Here is a 14336-nt window from a genome sequence, read left to right as displayed (position 1 = left end):
AATAAAAGCTAGCGTCACTCACTCAGAAAAACTCTAATCCTCTTTTTCATTCATGCACCGGGTACCAGTTTAGTTTTTAATAGCTTGATGTCGTTGTAAATTATTTCTGACAGTCTAACCAATCTGAGGGCGCAATTTGATCGTATTATTGATAACTATCATATTTTATTCACTTTGGGTTTCATTTCCTAATACTGAACACGGTCCACCGTCTTTCTTATTGGTTCTGATAAACAAGCCCAGGCAGCTACCATAAAGCTTCTTTCAGACACTGCAACTGTTACTATCTCCTTTGCACAAGGAACAGTGACTTCTCTTAGCTTTTCAACACAGTCGGTGACCATTCTTTGCTGACAGTGTTCCACGGATCTGGAAACTTCAGACCAGCAAACTACCAAGGTGTTCTGTGGCTCCCATACTCCTGAAATACACTCAGATAAATGGGTCGCAATACATTGCTACTTTTCCTTTAGTGTTTTACCAATTTTTGTTTAAACAGCTTTTTAAAAAGGCCTTTCTTTTTATGTGATTTAAACATAACTCCATAGACCAGACAGGTGACATGTGTTAATGACAGATGCCTTGCTATACTGAGAATCACTCCATCCTTCTGACAACCAAGGCTTTGATAATGAAACAAACTCCTTGAATGTGTCTTCACCTTCCTTTAAAGTAAGTTTTCTCCCAGAAAGCACATCAATTCTTTATGAAAGTAGAATCTATGGGTCTCAATGCACCGTTTCTCAATTATGCCCACAAACCTGAATCTGTCTGTTTTATAGAGTCTGACCTCAAGCTAGGATACCCTCTAACTGCATTATGCATATAAGAGAGTGCATGTTTCATTATGGTACTAGATGTTTCATGCTAGCAGGTATTTTATATGTAAAATATGAACACTGTGACTCATTAAATTGCTTTAAGTTGCATTTTTTCAAGTTAACATTTATAACATTCTGTAGCATGTAACAACGATCCAAATTCTTCAGATAATTTGATTAGTTTTATCTTCAGTCTTCAACCTTGGAAGTACTTTTCTAAGCACTTTCTTGAACCTACTTTTGAGGTTAAATCATCGTGTCATTAATATTTTAAAAAGACTAAATGGAAAGAGATGCTCATAAAGTCCAGACATCTTTGTCACTGATATAATAGGGCAACGAGACAATTTCCCTCCTAAGAACCGGAAGATAGCTCTGTCTGTTCTGTGTTAGCTCATTTATCTCTGTTACATTGATGAATTCATTTTCATGACAATACTTGGTCTGAATAATGAAGAGCTGGAGAGATAGTCTGATGGTGGAGATGGAATATTTAAAATTTTCTTTCCAATTATAGCTAACCATTTTTTTGAGATTCACCATTGAGATGATCAATCATTTTGGGTGAACAAAAATTTCTAGATGATATTTTTAAACTACATTACATGTCATTTGAATAGTATAATCTCTTTTAAAGCTTTATTGAATGAGTGTGAACTCCAACTCCTTATATTTTCTTAAACACAAGTTCATAAAATATAACAATGTGTTTCCAAGTCTTCATTTGCTAATAATTTGAATATACATTGTAATAAACAGTTTACTGAAAGAACGATAACCTTTATAAAACAAATAAACTTTGTATTGCATGCTTATTTCCATATATCTTTAGAATACATTAAATAGATTCATTAGTCCTCTTCTTGTTTCTACAAGATGATTGAAAGCAGTGCTTTTCAAATTCTAGCATGCCAGTCAAATGCTGGAGCATCTCCAGGGAGCCTGAGATGTTGCATTTTTAACAAGCTTTCTCAACATCCACCCAACTAGTCAAAATTGAACCCCAAGTTTTCTCCATGAAAAGGTCATGTACTTGAATTTGATTTTGTTTTTTGATTGGCAGTTAAAATACATGTAATCCTGAAATAAATAATGCTTTAAATTATTTAAATACTGTTTTAAATAATGTAAGAGGCAACTTACAGTAAATTTTTTTAATGATAAATCATGGGAAAATTTAGTTCTATTTGTGAGCTAATTTGAACCAAATTTTGACTATGAATTTTAGCAATAAAACAGTATATTATCATTAAAATGGCTAACCTGCTTTCATAATTGTTATAACAGCACACTTTACATAGCTTTTTTGGGTGCCAGGAACTTTTCTAAGACTTTATATATAATCAAATAATTTCATTCTTGCAATGATCTTTTCAGTTATGCAGAATAATTACCCCCATTTTATGGATGATAAAACTGAGGTAGAGAGCATTTAAGTAATTTGGTCAAGATGACAGAACTCAGAAGTAAATGAAGGAGCCAGAATTAAAATGTAAACAGTCTACATAGTCTGAATCCTTAAACACTTTGCTATGCTGCTTGTATTTCAGAATGAAAGCATTACGGCAACTGTAAACTGAAAAAATTGAACCAATGATTCCATCAAGGAAGAAATGGAAGGAAAAAATTAAGAATTTGTAAAGATGCTGTTGGAACGAGTGACGTGAATATGTATAGTCATGTTCCTCTTGCTAAAGAAAGGACACGTGGAAATGTGGGCAGTCAGAGATGCTCATTCACTGTTTCTGGTTCCACGGAAAAGATATTCCCCAAACCCAAGCATTACCTTAATGTACATTAGATGTTGCTAAATTAAAGGAAATATCAAAATCAAGCTAATTGAATGAGTGATAGGACACTCAAATTTATTGCCCTAGAAATAAAGAAATTGGAATGCGGGGCCTGCCCGATGGCACAGTGGTTAAGCTTGCGCGTTCCACTTCAGCGGCCTGCGGTTTGCTGTTTTGGATCCCGGGTGCGGACACGGTACTACTTGACAAGCCACACGTGGTAGGTGTCCCACATATAAAGTAGAGGAAGATGGGCACATATGTTAGCTCAGAGCCAGTCTTCCTCAGCAAAAAGAGGAGGATTGGCAGCAGATGTTAGCTCAGGGCTAATCTTTCTTAAAAAAAGAAAGAAATGGGAATGGATTTCTACAGAGATTGTATATGGAAAAATCTGAAAACGACCGCCTGCTTTCTTAGGTAAAGCGTGATGAGCTGTCCATGCAGGGGAGTCAGAAGGTGTGCATATGTGCTCACTGTTTCCAAACATCGTAACTAACAAATAGGCAAAAAGTATAATATTTCATCAGTTATTTGTGCTAAGGTCTTATTTATAAAAAAAATTGTTTGCTTTTGATTGGCCAGTTTTAGTTCGGTTTAGATGGTGGATGAGAATATAAAACAGTTCTCTGGAAGTATTGTACTCTGTAGAATATCAAGTACATTTATTTGAAATCTTCCTTTGTAGTTATAGACACAACAAAATTCATCATAATGCTTGCGACAGACTGAATTGTGTCTCTCCTCAAATTTTATAAGTTGAAGCCCTAACTTCCAATGTGATGGTATTTGCGGATGGGGTTTGAGGAGATAATTAGGTCTAGTCGAGGCCATGATGGTGGGGCCTTTGTGATTGGATTAGTGCCCTTATAGGAAGAGATACCAGAGAGCTCACTCCCTCTGTCTCTCTCTGACTCTGCCATGTGAGCACACAGCAGGAAGGGGCCATCTCAGCCAGGAAGGGAGCTCTCACTAGAACCCAACCATGCTGGCACTCTACCTCAGATTTCCAGCCTCCAGAATTGTGAAAATATATATATATATATATTTTTTTTTTTAAAGATTGGTACCTGAGCTAACATCTGTTGCCAATCTTCTTTTTCTTCTTCTTTGTCTTCTCCTCAAAGCCCCCCAGCTTATAGTTGTATATTCCAGTTGTAGGTCCTTCTGGTTGTGCTATGTGGGACACTGCTGCAGCATGGCTCTGAGCCAGTGAAACCTCGGGCTGTGGAAGCAGAGCGAGTGAACTTAACTGCTGGGCCACGGGGCTGGCCCCTGAGAAAATAAATTTATACTGCTTAAGCCACCCAGTCTAAGATGTGGTATTAAGAAGTGGGTCCTGCTGTATCAAACACCTAAACATGTGGAAGTGGCTTTGGAATTGGGTAATGGGTAGAGGCTGGGTGAGTGTTGAAGTATCTGCCAGAAAAATGGATGTTAAAGGTGCTCCTGGTGAAGTCTGAGATGGAAATGAGGAATACGTCACTGGAAACTGGAGGAAAAGTTGTCCTTGATATAAAGTGGCAGAGAACTTGGCTAGACTGTATTCTAGTGTTTTGTGGAAGGTAGAACTTGAGTGTCGAAATTGGGTGTTTAGCTGAGGAGATATCTAATCAAGGTGCTGAATAAGAGACTTAGTTCTTCCTGACTGCTTATGGTAAAATGTGAAAGAAGGGAGATGAATTGAAGAAGAAATTGTCCAACGAAAAACAATGAGAACTTGAAGATTTAGAAAATGCTTAGCCTAGAGAACACTGATGGTATGGCTGAATAACCATTTGATAAAAAATTTGTGAGATGATATGAGCAGAAGCACAGCCAGCTTTAACTGAAAGGGTAGAGATTGGGCCAAATGAAGGACTCCTTGGATCTGCCAAGACTCGATGATAGAGCTTTTTGCTTGCAAAGCTATTCTTCAAGAAGAGGGAAAAATTATTGGGAAGTCAATTCAGAGATCATTAGGGCCACCACCTTGGTTCAAAATGCAAGATGACGTCTGCTCAAAGCTGTGGGGGTAGGGCCACGCAATGGAGCCTTGAGGATGTGACCTCCCCATGAACTAGAACCTGGGGTGATGCTACTGACACCCCAAAGGCCTAGAAGACAGGACATTGAGACAAGCAGAACTATTCTTGAGCCTTAAGAGCTAATGGAATTTTGCCTCAGGATTAATCGTGCAAGTCTCACCCATATCTAATTAGTTGATATTTAGATGAGATTTTGGACTTTAGACTTCAGAGTTGATGCTGGAATGAATTAAGACTCTTGAGCCTGTTGGAGTGGAATGAATATATTTTGCACATGAGAAGGACATGTAATTGAAGGAAGCAGGGGCAGAAGATGCTTTCAAAATACAGCAAACCTCTAAAAAATTGCAGAGTGATAAAGGTTTGATGTGGGCAAGAGGTATCAAGAAAGTACTGGGGAAAATGTGACAAGCCTGTGGAGGGAAAATGGAGCCAGATGGGCCAGCAGGAGATGCCAAATAGAGAAAAGAAAAAGAGGGAAGGCAGAGGGAGAGAGAAAAGTGTAATTTTCATTATGACACTCTTATCTGTGCATGAACTATGAACTGATGGAAACTCTATCTAAATGGATATGAACAGAGTTGGCCATATGGTTATTGTCAGTAATGGAAGAGCTAGGATGGTTTTTCTTTTAAATAATGTGTATATATAATGACTCACTGATTTATTACTACTTTAAATGTGGATTGATTGAGTGCCAACTCTGTGCAAAGCATCTTGCTTGACACTCAGAATTGGAAAAGCTCTCCAAAACTTAATTTTGGATGCCTAGTGGACTGAAAGAATGCTAAAAAAGCAGAAGAAACAGCTATTATTTGTGGGATTTTGTTTAAGGTATCTTATACAGGACCCGCTGTCCTCATCTGAGAATGGACAATGGTTGGGAACTGAGCAAGATCTGTGTTGACCCTGGTTTTGTACACACATACTCCCGGTTTTCAAAAGACACGTTGATTTTACTTTCGGGATGTTTCCAGAGCCTTTGAGTCCATGATGCTGCAACATTAGTAGCCAGTGGTGGGGACAAGCTCTTTTTGACCATTTCTCTCTACTTTTATATCTCCTTCCCCACGGAGGGGCCTCTTCGTCTCACAGCATCTATTGCTCAGTATCCTCTGCAATACCCAACCATTTCTTTATACCTCTCCTTTGGTTCCTCCCCATCCTTCAGCATCACGTCTGCTTTCCCTTTGACCTGCCCTCCGTTAGTCCTCATTTTCTCCAAACTTGGCTTCCCCCTGCCAGGTCCTTTTTCCTAAAACTTACCTTGGTCTCAGTTCTCCTTTATTATTATTTCAGTCCCCACCATGGTTGCCTTTCCTTAGGCCCTACCCTCTATCAGGACCAAACATTTTTTCTTCAGTTACTACCACCCCTTACCTGAAATTCTTTCCTTAGAGTCCCAATATCCATTTCAGGTTTCCCATCTTTCAGTTTTTATCTCCTTTCAAAATTTCACCTTACAGATCTGGATAAGTCATGCCTGGCTCCCCCTTACATGTACCCAGTAACTGGCTGTCAGGCCCGGCTTTTTGGGAGTACAATCAAGGCAGTCACCCAGGACCCTGAGCTCAAAAAGGTCCTGTGCTCAGGGTTTGATGCTCTGTGGTTACTGTTTTGAAATTCTTAATAATCTTATGTTTGCCTTCATGTTTTCTAAGTGGAGTCTGATCACCATGGAGTGTGCACCAGAGGTTTGGAGCCTCCATTCTTGGGCCGGCGGGAAATCTCTTGTCACAGCTGCGAGACCTATTCTGAGCTGCCCATACCCCCACCTCCGGCACCCCAGACCCATCAAGGCCTCTTTCTCCCTGCTCTGGCCCAGAGGCCAGGGCCACACTACCCTGCTTGGGGGTGTCTGTGTGTATGCGTGTGCATGTATAAATGTGTGGGGGTGGCAGGGCCAGATTAGCATATCTTGTCTTTTTCCATCTTCATTGAAGGAAGTCATGGAAAGGATGTGACTACCTGTTGACCCATGAGCTGGATCCGGGAAATCTGAGGCTCCTCAGCCATCCCCTGTCCTTGGAAATACGTGCTCCACCCACCGTTCACACACTGGGAGCTTTTTCAAGGACACAGCTTTGAGAGAGTAAGGTGTCCTTGAGACCATCTGCACTGCGTGTGTGACTGAACCCAGTTAAGGCCTTGATATAAGCTTTTAGGATTCCGTTGGGCGGGTGCCGAGATCTACTCGTCTTGTGGTGCCCAGGACAGGCCTCCCATGTAAGTTCACTCACTTAAACAGCCACCTCTGACACTGGAGTGGCCCGCCTCTCTTCCATCTCTCCTTGTCCTCATTTATGAGGTTTGTTCCAGACTTCCCCTGGGAAGCTCCCCAGCTTTCGAAGTCACAGTCTTCAGAGGAGGCAGGCAGAACTGCCGGTGCCCCAGGCTGAAAGCTCCACAGCCCGTTTGGTGAGCAGCTGGCTGGAGGCTGCTTCTTGGTGGGACCAAAGCTCTCCCCACCCCAGTGGAGGTACAGAGCACAGCCCCGTGTGAGGTTGAAACTCCCTGAGCGTTGCCCTTGGGCCAGTCTCCCTGTACACGTGATATTCCCTAGGCCGGCTCTGTGTCTGGTTTGGACAGATCCTTCCTTCCTTCCAAATGAGTCTGTTGTGCATTCCTGTCTTTGGGCCAGATTGAGGCATCCTCCAGGATGAACTACGAAATAGCAATGCTGCTAATGATCATTTTAATTTTTCTGTATGTAGAACAATATCATGTAGAAAATAAAACCACCATGACAAATAGAGAGAGGAGAGAGAGACACACAATAGTAAAAGGATAAAACTTTCTATTTACCATTAGCAGAACTTTTTAATTGATTGTTTTTTAACAGAAAGCCCTGCATCTTCATTTTGCACTGAGCCCCACAGACTAAGTGGCTGGTCCTTGATGTTCACTGCTATCCTCAGGCCCTGGGATGCCGAGCCCTGACCTCAAAGCCACTGCGTTTCGTCTGGCTCCAGCATTTCTTTTTTCTGCTGTAATTTGATATGTAGCTTTCTTTTAAGATCTTGTTACTCCTGGTCCATCCACTCATTCCCTTTTAAAATATTTTTAAGTAAAATTGTCAGATTTTAAAAATACATGTACTAATCATGATTATACAGGCATTATACAAAGTACAAGGTTGTGCAGAAATTTTAATAAATTAAGAACTGTGAGCAATGGGCTCCATTAAATGCCTCTTTGTTTAAAATAGCTAGAGTATTTTCCCTTCTCCTGAGTGGATGCTGAATGACACAGCTTAAAAATTAGAATGGACCAAAAGAAATCCCCATTTCTTTTTCTTTAATATTGCAAAATATCAACAGTCACTGGAATGAGATTTCTAATGATATTCGGAGAAGGTCATAGAGCTGTGAGGTGTATCCATGGACAGTTGGCAGAGTGGGAATTTGGAAGCAGAAGACTTGAGTTTAAGTCTAGGCTCTGAGTTTACAGGTGGGAGACTTTTGCCAGGTTTGGCAACATCTCTAAGATTCAGCTCCCTCATGTATACAACACAGAGAACGGTGCTTTTCACGTGGTTGAAGAAAGATCACATGGATATTAACACTTTGCAAATACTATGCAAACTCTTGCTGTAATTCACTGTAATACATTAGCGTCAGAGTTATTTTTAGGGGGTTTGGTACATAGAAGGTTGGAAATTTTTAATAGCTCCTTTTTTCTAGCTCTTAAGCCCCCAGTACTGGACATTTGGTTTGGTGCTATGAGGTGCTGGGGGGGAGCAGAATATGCCACCCCAAAATGTGCCACTTCGGCATGTAGATTAGTTTGAGTTGAAGACAGTCTGGGCCCAGCAGACTCAGGAAGAGCTTTTGAGCTCCCCCTTAACTGTCTAAGAGAATTTAGATGGGGGTCTGTACCAGGAAGAGATCCATCACCAGAGATAACTTTTTTTATATTGGAAAGACTTATCTGCATGGCAGGGCAGACATTTATTGACCAAACATCTGCTCTTCTCATCCTCCTATGAATTACCCTCCTTCCCTTTGAAGCCCCTGACCCCTACCCCTTCTCCTTCGCTCAGGGGATCGTATAAGCCTCAATTTCCCAACTGCTGGGGAGTCTCACATTTTTAAGGGGCCCCCATATGTACAAAATTTGTCTTCTGTTAATCTGTCTTATGTCAATTTATTTATTAGACCAGCCAAAGAACCTAGAAGGGAAGAGTTTTCTGCCCCTACAGTGCCAACCACATAAATTTAAATAACTCAGAATTTTTTTCTCCTAACAATGTAGTATGCCAAGGATTACCCTCTATCCCACTACGCCCTTTTATAATTTTTTGCTTTATATTGCATCCTTAACATTTTTCATGCCATTGGATTTTCTTCTCTAATATTAGTATACAATGGAACACAGTGAGGTCATATTTTATTTAATCACTTGTTTATTTCCAATGATGTGATTGCTTTCAACCTTTCATTTTTATAGCAAAATTGTAGTGAGCCTCCTTGAGGCTAAATTTTGTAGAAATATGATTATTTATTTAAATTTTATTCTTAAACGATGTAATTGTTAGCTTAGAGTTATCAAATAAAATTTCTAGGCTTAACTGCTTTATTTTTATGTTTTAGTGGGTAGGAAGGTTAACAAAATTAAATTCCATCAATATAGGTCATCCTAAAAACAGCTTGCTTATCTTCACTCAAATTTGAATAGTATATGATTGATCTTTGTTACTTAAGTTTATTCACCAGGCAGTTTTCAAACATCTATTAAGGATAATGGGGATATTAAGTAACCAAGTTCTTATATTAAAGACTGCAAAGGATTGAAGATGCATCCACACTCTTGAAAAATTTAGGAAAATTCAACAGATTAATTATAATATTTTTCCACTATGCATAAAACAGTGTGTGCTATGGATATAAAGTAACAAGAAAAAAATGTTATGTAAGACTCAAGACATTTTGTAATTTTCTGGTAACATGATTTAATCACTTTTTCACTTAAATTTTGCTAAGGTAAATCAGGATCATGATCAACAAAGGGAAGACAACTACTCTTGTTAACAACCTGGGTACTATTGCCAAGATTGTTGAAAGAAACAAACCATCTATGTCTTAGTGTCTTTTGCTCAACAAGCATATTTAAAAATCATTCCACGGTATGCCTCATCAAGCTACTGCTTCATTTCTTCCCACATGATTTTGACAGAATTATTTGGAAAATCAATGCTCAGAGCTGTGTTTGGATTTACTGCTGAATCCAATTACTGTGTATTATCATAAAAAGCATCAAAGTGAAAATTATTGATGGTGCTTGTTTTGTGAGCATGCAACTGTTAACTCTGAATATAAATATTTTAATGGCACAATTTCTCACTACTATAGAAAAGAAAAAGAAATAAGATTTCTAATATGGAACAATAAACTACTTTGATTTAAATAAAGTTCTTAAAAACATAAATGCAATGCTATTTTACACACCAGTCAGAAAGAAGAGTAGTTTAAACAGCTATGATTAACAATACTTGCCTAAGATTACATGAGAGAATATTGTTATGCAAAGAAAATAGTTTGTCAGGAATGTTGATTTAAAAATTTTATATATGTCTCAACTGCACTTATATTTTAAAGCAAGAGTTGGCAAATGATAGCCTGTAGACCAAAGCTGTCCACTCCCATCCGTTTATTTATAGGCTGTTTGCATTACAACAGTAGAGTGGAGTAGTTGTGACAGAGACCTTATAGCCAGCAAAGTGTAAAATATTTACTATTGGCCTTTTACAAAAAAAAGTCTGCTGGCTCTGATTTAAAGCCTTAAAAGTAGATTTTTATATAACAATTTTAATGTTTCAAGGAAGGTTTCAACCTTCAAAATGATCTTTAATTTGTTAGCCATATATAATCGAGACTTTAAAGTTTTATGTAGCAAATGTAATTTCTACCTATCAATCATCGATCCATGCCATTTGCAACATGAATATGATTGCAATTATAACTAAAGCTCATTAAGATTATTTACAAGAATGGTTTACTCCTCACAAACTCCTACAGACTCTTCTCAGAAAGGCATATTTTCAAAAATGTTAAATACAATGAAACAATGACTTGGGTAAAATGATGCTCGAAAGAGATTGAGTTGTATACAAATATCACAAACTCAAGGAACAGCTGGTTCATTAAATGGGCACTAAAAGATCTGAGAATGCACATCCAGATTCTGAGTCTAAATAAACTCTTTCATTTTCTCAAATCTAGTTTTTCTAGTATGAGAACATATCCCATTGCCCACCTCTGTGAGTATCTCCAGTATGAAGGTGTTGACTCCTACAGGGAAGATGGCTTTGGGAGAAATAAGAGAAAATAAGCTCATCACAGAACTCACTGTGAAGAGGGCCGTCCAGTTTCAGACACCAAGAGGGGAGAATTTAATTTTCTTTGCCAGGGGCAAAGATAGTACTCTTTTTTTCCCCTCAAAAAGAAAAAATAAAGATATAGAGCTGTAAGTATAGTTATCACAGTTTTTAATTGATGATAATCAGACTATGGAGATTGTTATGACATAGTCACTGGGATTTTCAAATTTTTAGCATGTTGACCATGCCCCAAATGTTAGTACAGGCACCTGCTGCATAGTGACGTTTGTGACGGACCACATATGCATCAGTGGTCCCGTAAGATTCACACCATATAGCCTGGGGGTATAGTAGGCTATACCGTCTAGGTTTGTGTAAATGCACTCTGTAATGTTTGCACGAGGACGAAATCATGTAATGATGTATTTCTCAGAACATATCTCTGTAGTTAAGCGATGCCTGTCTGTATTGTCAGTAAGGGGAAATTCCTCCTTCTACCCTGCTTATAGTCTTGTGGCTGGACTAATAATAAAACTGACACAAGACCAAATTAACAAGAGTAAAACCAGTTTGATACATATGTATTGGAGATCATATTAATGATACTCTCTGAGATGGGCAAAGCAGAATGCTTATATATCATTTTATGTAAAGAATCAGGGGCTGTCCCATGGTCGAGTGGTTAAAGTTCTGTATGCTCCAGTTTGGCAGCCCAGGTTCACAGGTTCAGTCAGGTCCTGGTTGCAAACCTAATCCACTCATCAGCCATGCTGTGGTGGCATCCCACATGCAAAGTGGAGGAACAATGGCACAGATGTTAGCTCAAGGTTAATCTTCCTCAAGCAAAAAAAGAGGAAGATTAGCAATCGATGTTAGCTCAGGGCGAAACTTCCTTACCAAAAAAAAGACATTCATGAGGAATAACAGGACAAAGGAACAGATTTGGGGTATATAATAAGTGAGGAATTTAAGCAGAGTTTAGGCTTGAGGTAGAAATTAGTAAAAGTAACAAGCTTTGTTTACACAGAGTTCTCAGCCCTGAATCCCCAGCTCTGGTCCAGGGAGAGCCCCTTTCACAAGGAAGGTTTATTTCCTGTTTTCAAGGGGAACAGAGACAGGAAGGTCAAAAATGCCTTTTCTACATTGGCTGCTTCTCAAATAACTTTAATTCAAAATAATCAATATGCTGTTGTGTGGTATTTTGGGGTGGCCTACCCTGGGCCACAACACTAGGACAATTGATTATCACATGCAAAATTAAAAATATCATATAATTCATACGGTTACGTCTTCAGTATTTTTCATCATGAGAATTATATTTAATATTAAAATTTTAAGCTACTTTTTCCTTCTTTGTAACCTTCTTTTTATTTCTATTGTAACAATAGCTTTATAAAGGCCATATAAAAAGCAGCAATCATTTGTTTAGTAAGCCTATAGGAATCTTGCTGGTATTAATTTTCCATCCAACATTTAAGATCTTCTTGTTTTCTTATCACTTTTGTTTTTTTTAGACACTCTTTTTGTATTATGACTCTTCTAAGTTGCGAAGCAGAAGCTTCATGGCAGGGTATATGAACCCACAAGATCTGGTTGTCATTTCCTCTTTGCAAAGCCTGGCATAACTCTCAGCCTCCCTAAGATTCCACATTTGCAAAAATGTGGAAAAGCCCATCTCATAGATTTGTCTGAAGGACTGAACAAAGTGAAACACGTAGAAACATTTTGTGAATTTTAAACATCTTTCAAGCAGGTATTATCATGATCATTGTAAAATCTGTCTTAATTAGGAATGAACCCATTGTTCTTGATACATTGTTGTTTAATAGATAATCCAAAAAGATGACTCCTAGTAAATTAGTATGTAGGCTCATGTTCAAAAATTATTTAATTCATTAAACAAGTATATCTAGTTTGCATTAATATCACACCAAAATGTTATTTACTAAAGTTAGATAATTGATGATTCCTTCAGTAACACTAGTGTTTAAATTGAACAAACCCAGTAAGAAAATGTGAACATTCTATTTGACAATGACAATGGGGACATTTACAGAATTTTAATCTAACAGACACAAATCTTAGAAGAAGAGAAAAGTAAACCCAGATCCTTACTTCTCTTAAAAAAAAAAAAACAGTTAACACTGTTTTAGTTTGTTGTTATTATTTAGTTTGTGTTGGTATGTTGTTTTGGAGAGCTATGAATAAAACAACTTAGAATAAATATGCCACTTCATTATTTCCTGATTTCTGGAAAGAATCGTTCATAAACAAAAGGATATATAATTTTTCTAGGAAAAATTGCCATATCATTTATTTCCTTTCCTAATAACAATAACATTATCAGCAATGATGCAATCATACACATAATAACATTTATATTATAAGCAATTTATTCTATTAGTAGTTGCTGAATAATTAATACAGTACAAGTACACAGTTATTAGACTGAACACCTGAGAAATATCATTTTGAAAATAAAAACAATTTAGACTTTAATTTCCATAAAACTTTCCATGTGTTTTAAACAATCTGCAAATCACATGAGTTGGAAGAAACTGCACTTGGAAATGGAAAATAAAAGATTTCTCTTCAATGCTCTTTGATGGGCTAACCAGGTACTGAATTCATCATTTAACCACAAGAAGCTCGTGAGCCCCAGGAGCAGGTATGAGAATTCATGTTTCTACTCACATTCAAGCACTGAGGCTACAAGAAGTTACAGAATTATGACTTTCAAAAAGTGAATTCGATGAATGAGTAAATATCATTACTAGTCAAAGCATTTTAATTCAATTTAGCTAATAATTGCTAAGCAATTTCCATGCACAAATTATTTGCCAAGTATTATAAGATATAAAATATGAGACAGTAATAATTCACATTTTTAAGAAACTTATATTCAGCGTGAATCTCCAGAACCTGAGGCTAGAATGTGTTTAGAAGAAAAACAAAAACTTTCTCGACTATGATTCTAATGTGCATTTTGGAGGCTGAAATAGTTCCGCTGCAGGTGGAACTCTGCTCTTCGATCTTTGTTATTTGCTTTGCATTTTAATACCTTGGTTTCACTTTTTAACATTTCATTTCACTCAAACTTTTAGAAAATGCTTATAAATAGTTTATTTGATTTTTCACTATCACATTTATGCCTTATGAATATCACACAAGGTCGACATTTAAATGTATATTTTAGATACAATGGAATATTTTATGAAACTCAAAGAAAACTTTGGACATTGTTAAATATTAACATTCAATCTCCTTTTTTAAGAGTGTATTTTGTGTCATTGCAACTAAAGTATGATTAATAATTATCTAGTGGAACAAGAGTGACATCCAGTGAATGGACCATTAAATCTGGTAGGCTTCAGTGTATAGA

Source organism: Equus asinus, chromosome 8 (genome assembly GCF_041296235.1).
Source record: "Equus asinus isolate D_3611 breed Donkey chromosome 8, EquAss-T2T_v2, whole genome shotgun sequence".
NCBI classification, from domain to species: Eukaryota; Metazoa; Chordata; class Mammalia; order Perissodactyla; family Equidae; genus Equus; species Equus asinus.
Note: the sequence above shows the minus strand (reverse complement) of the source record.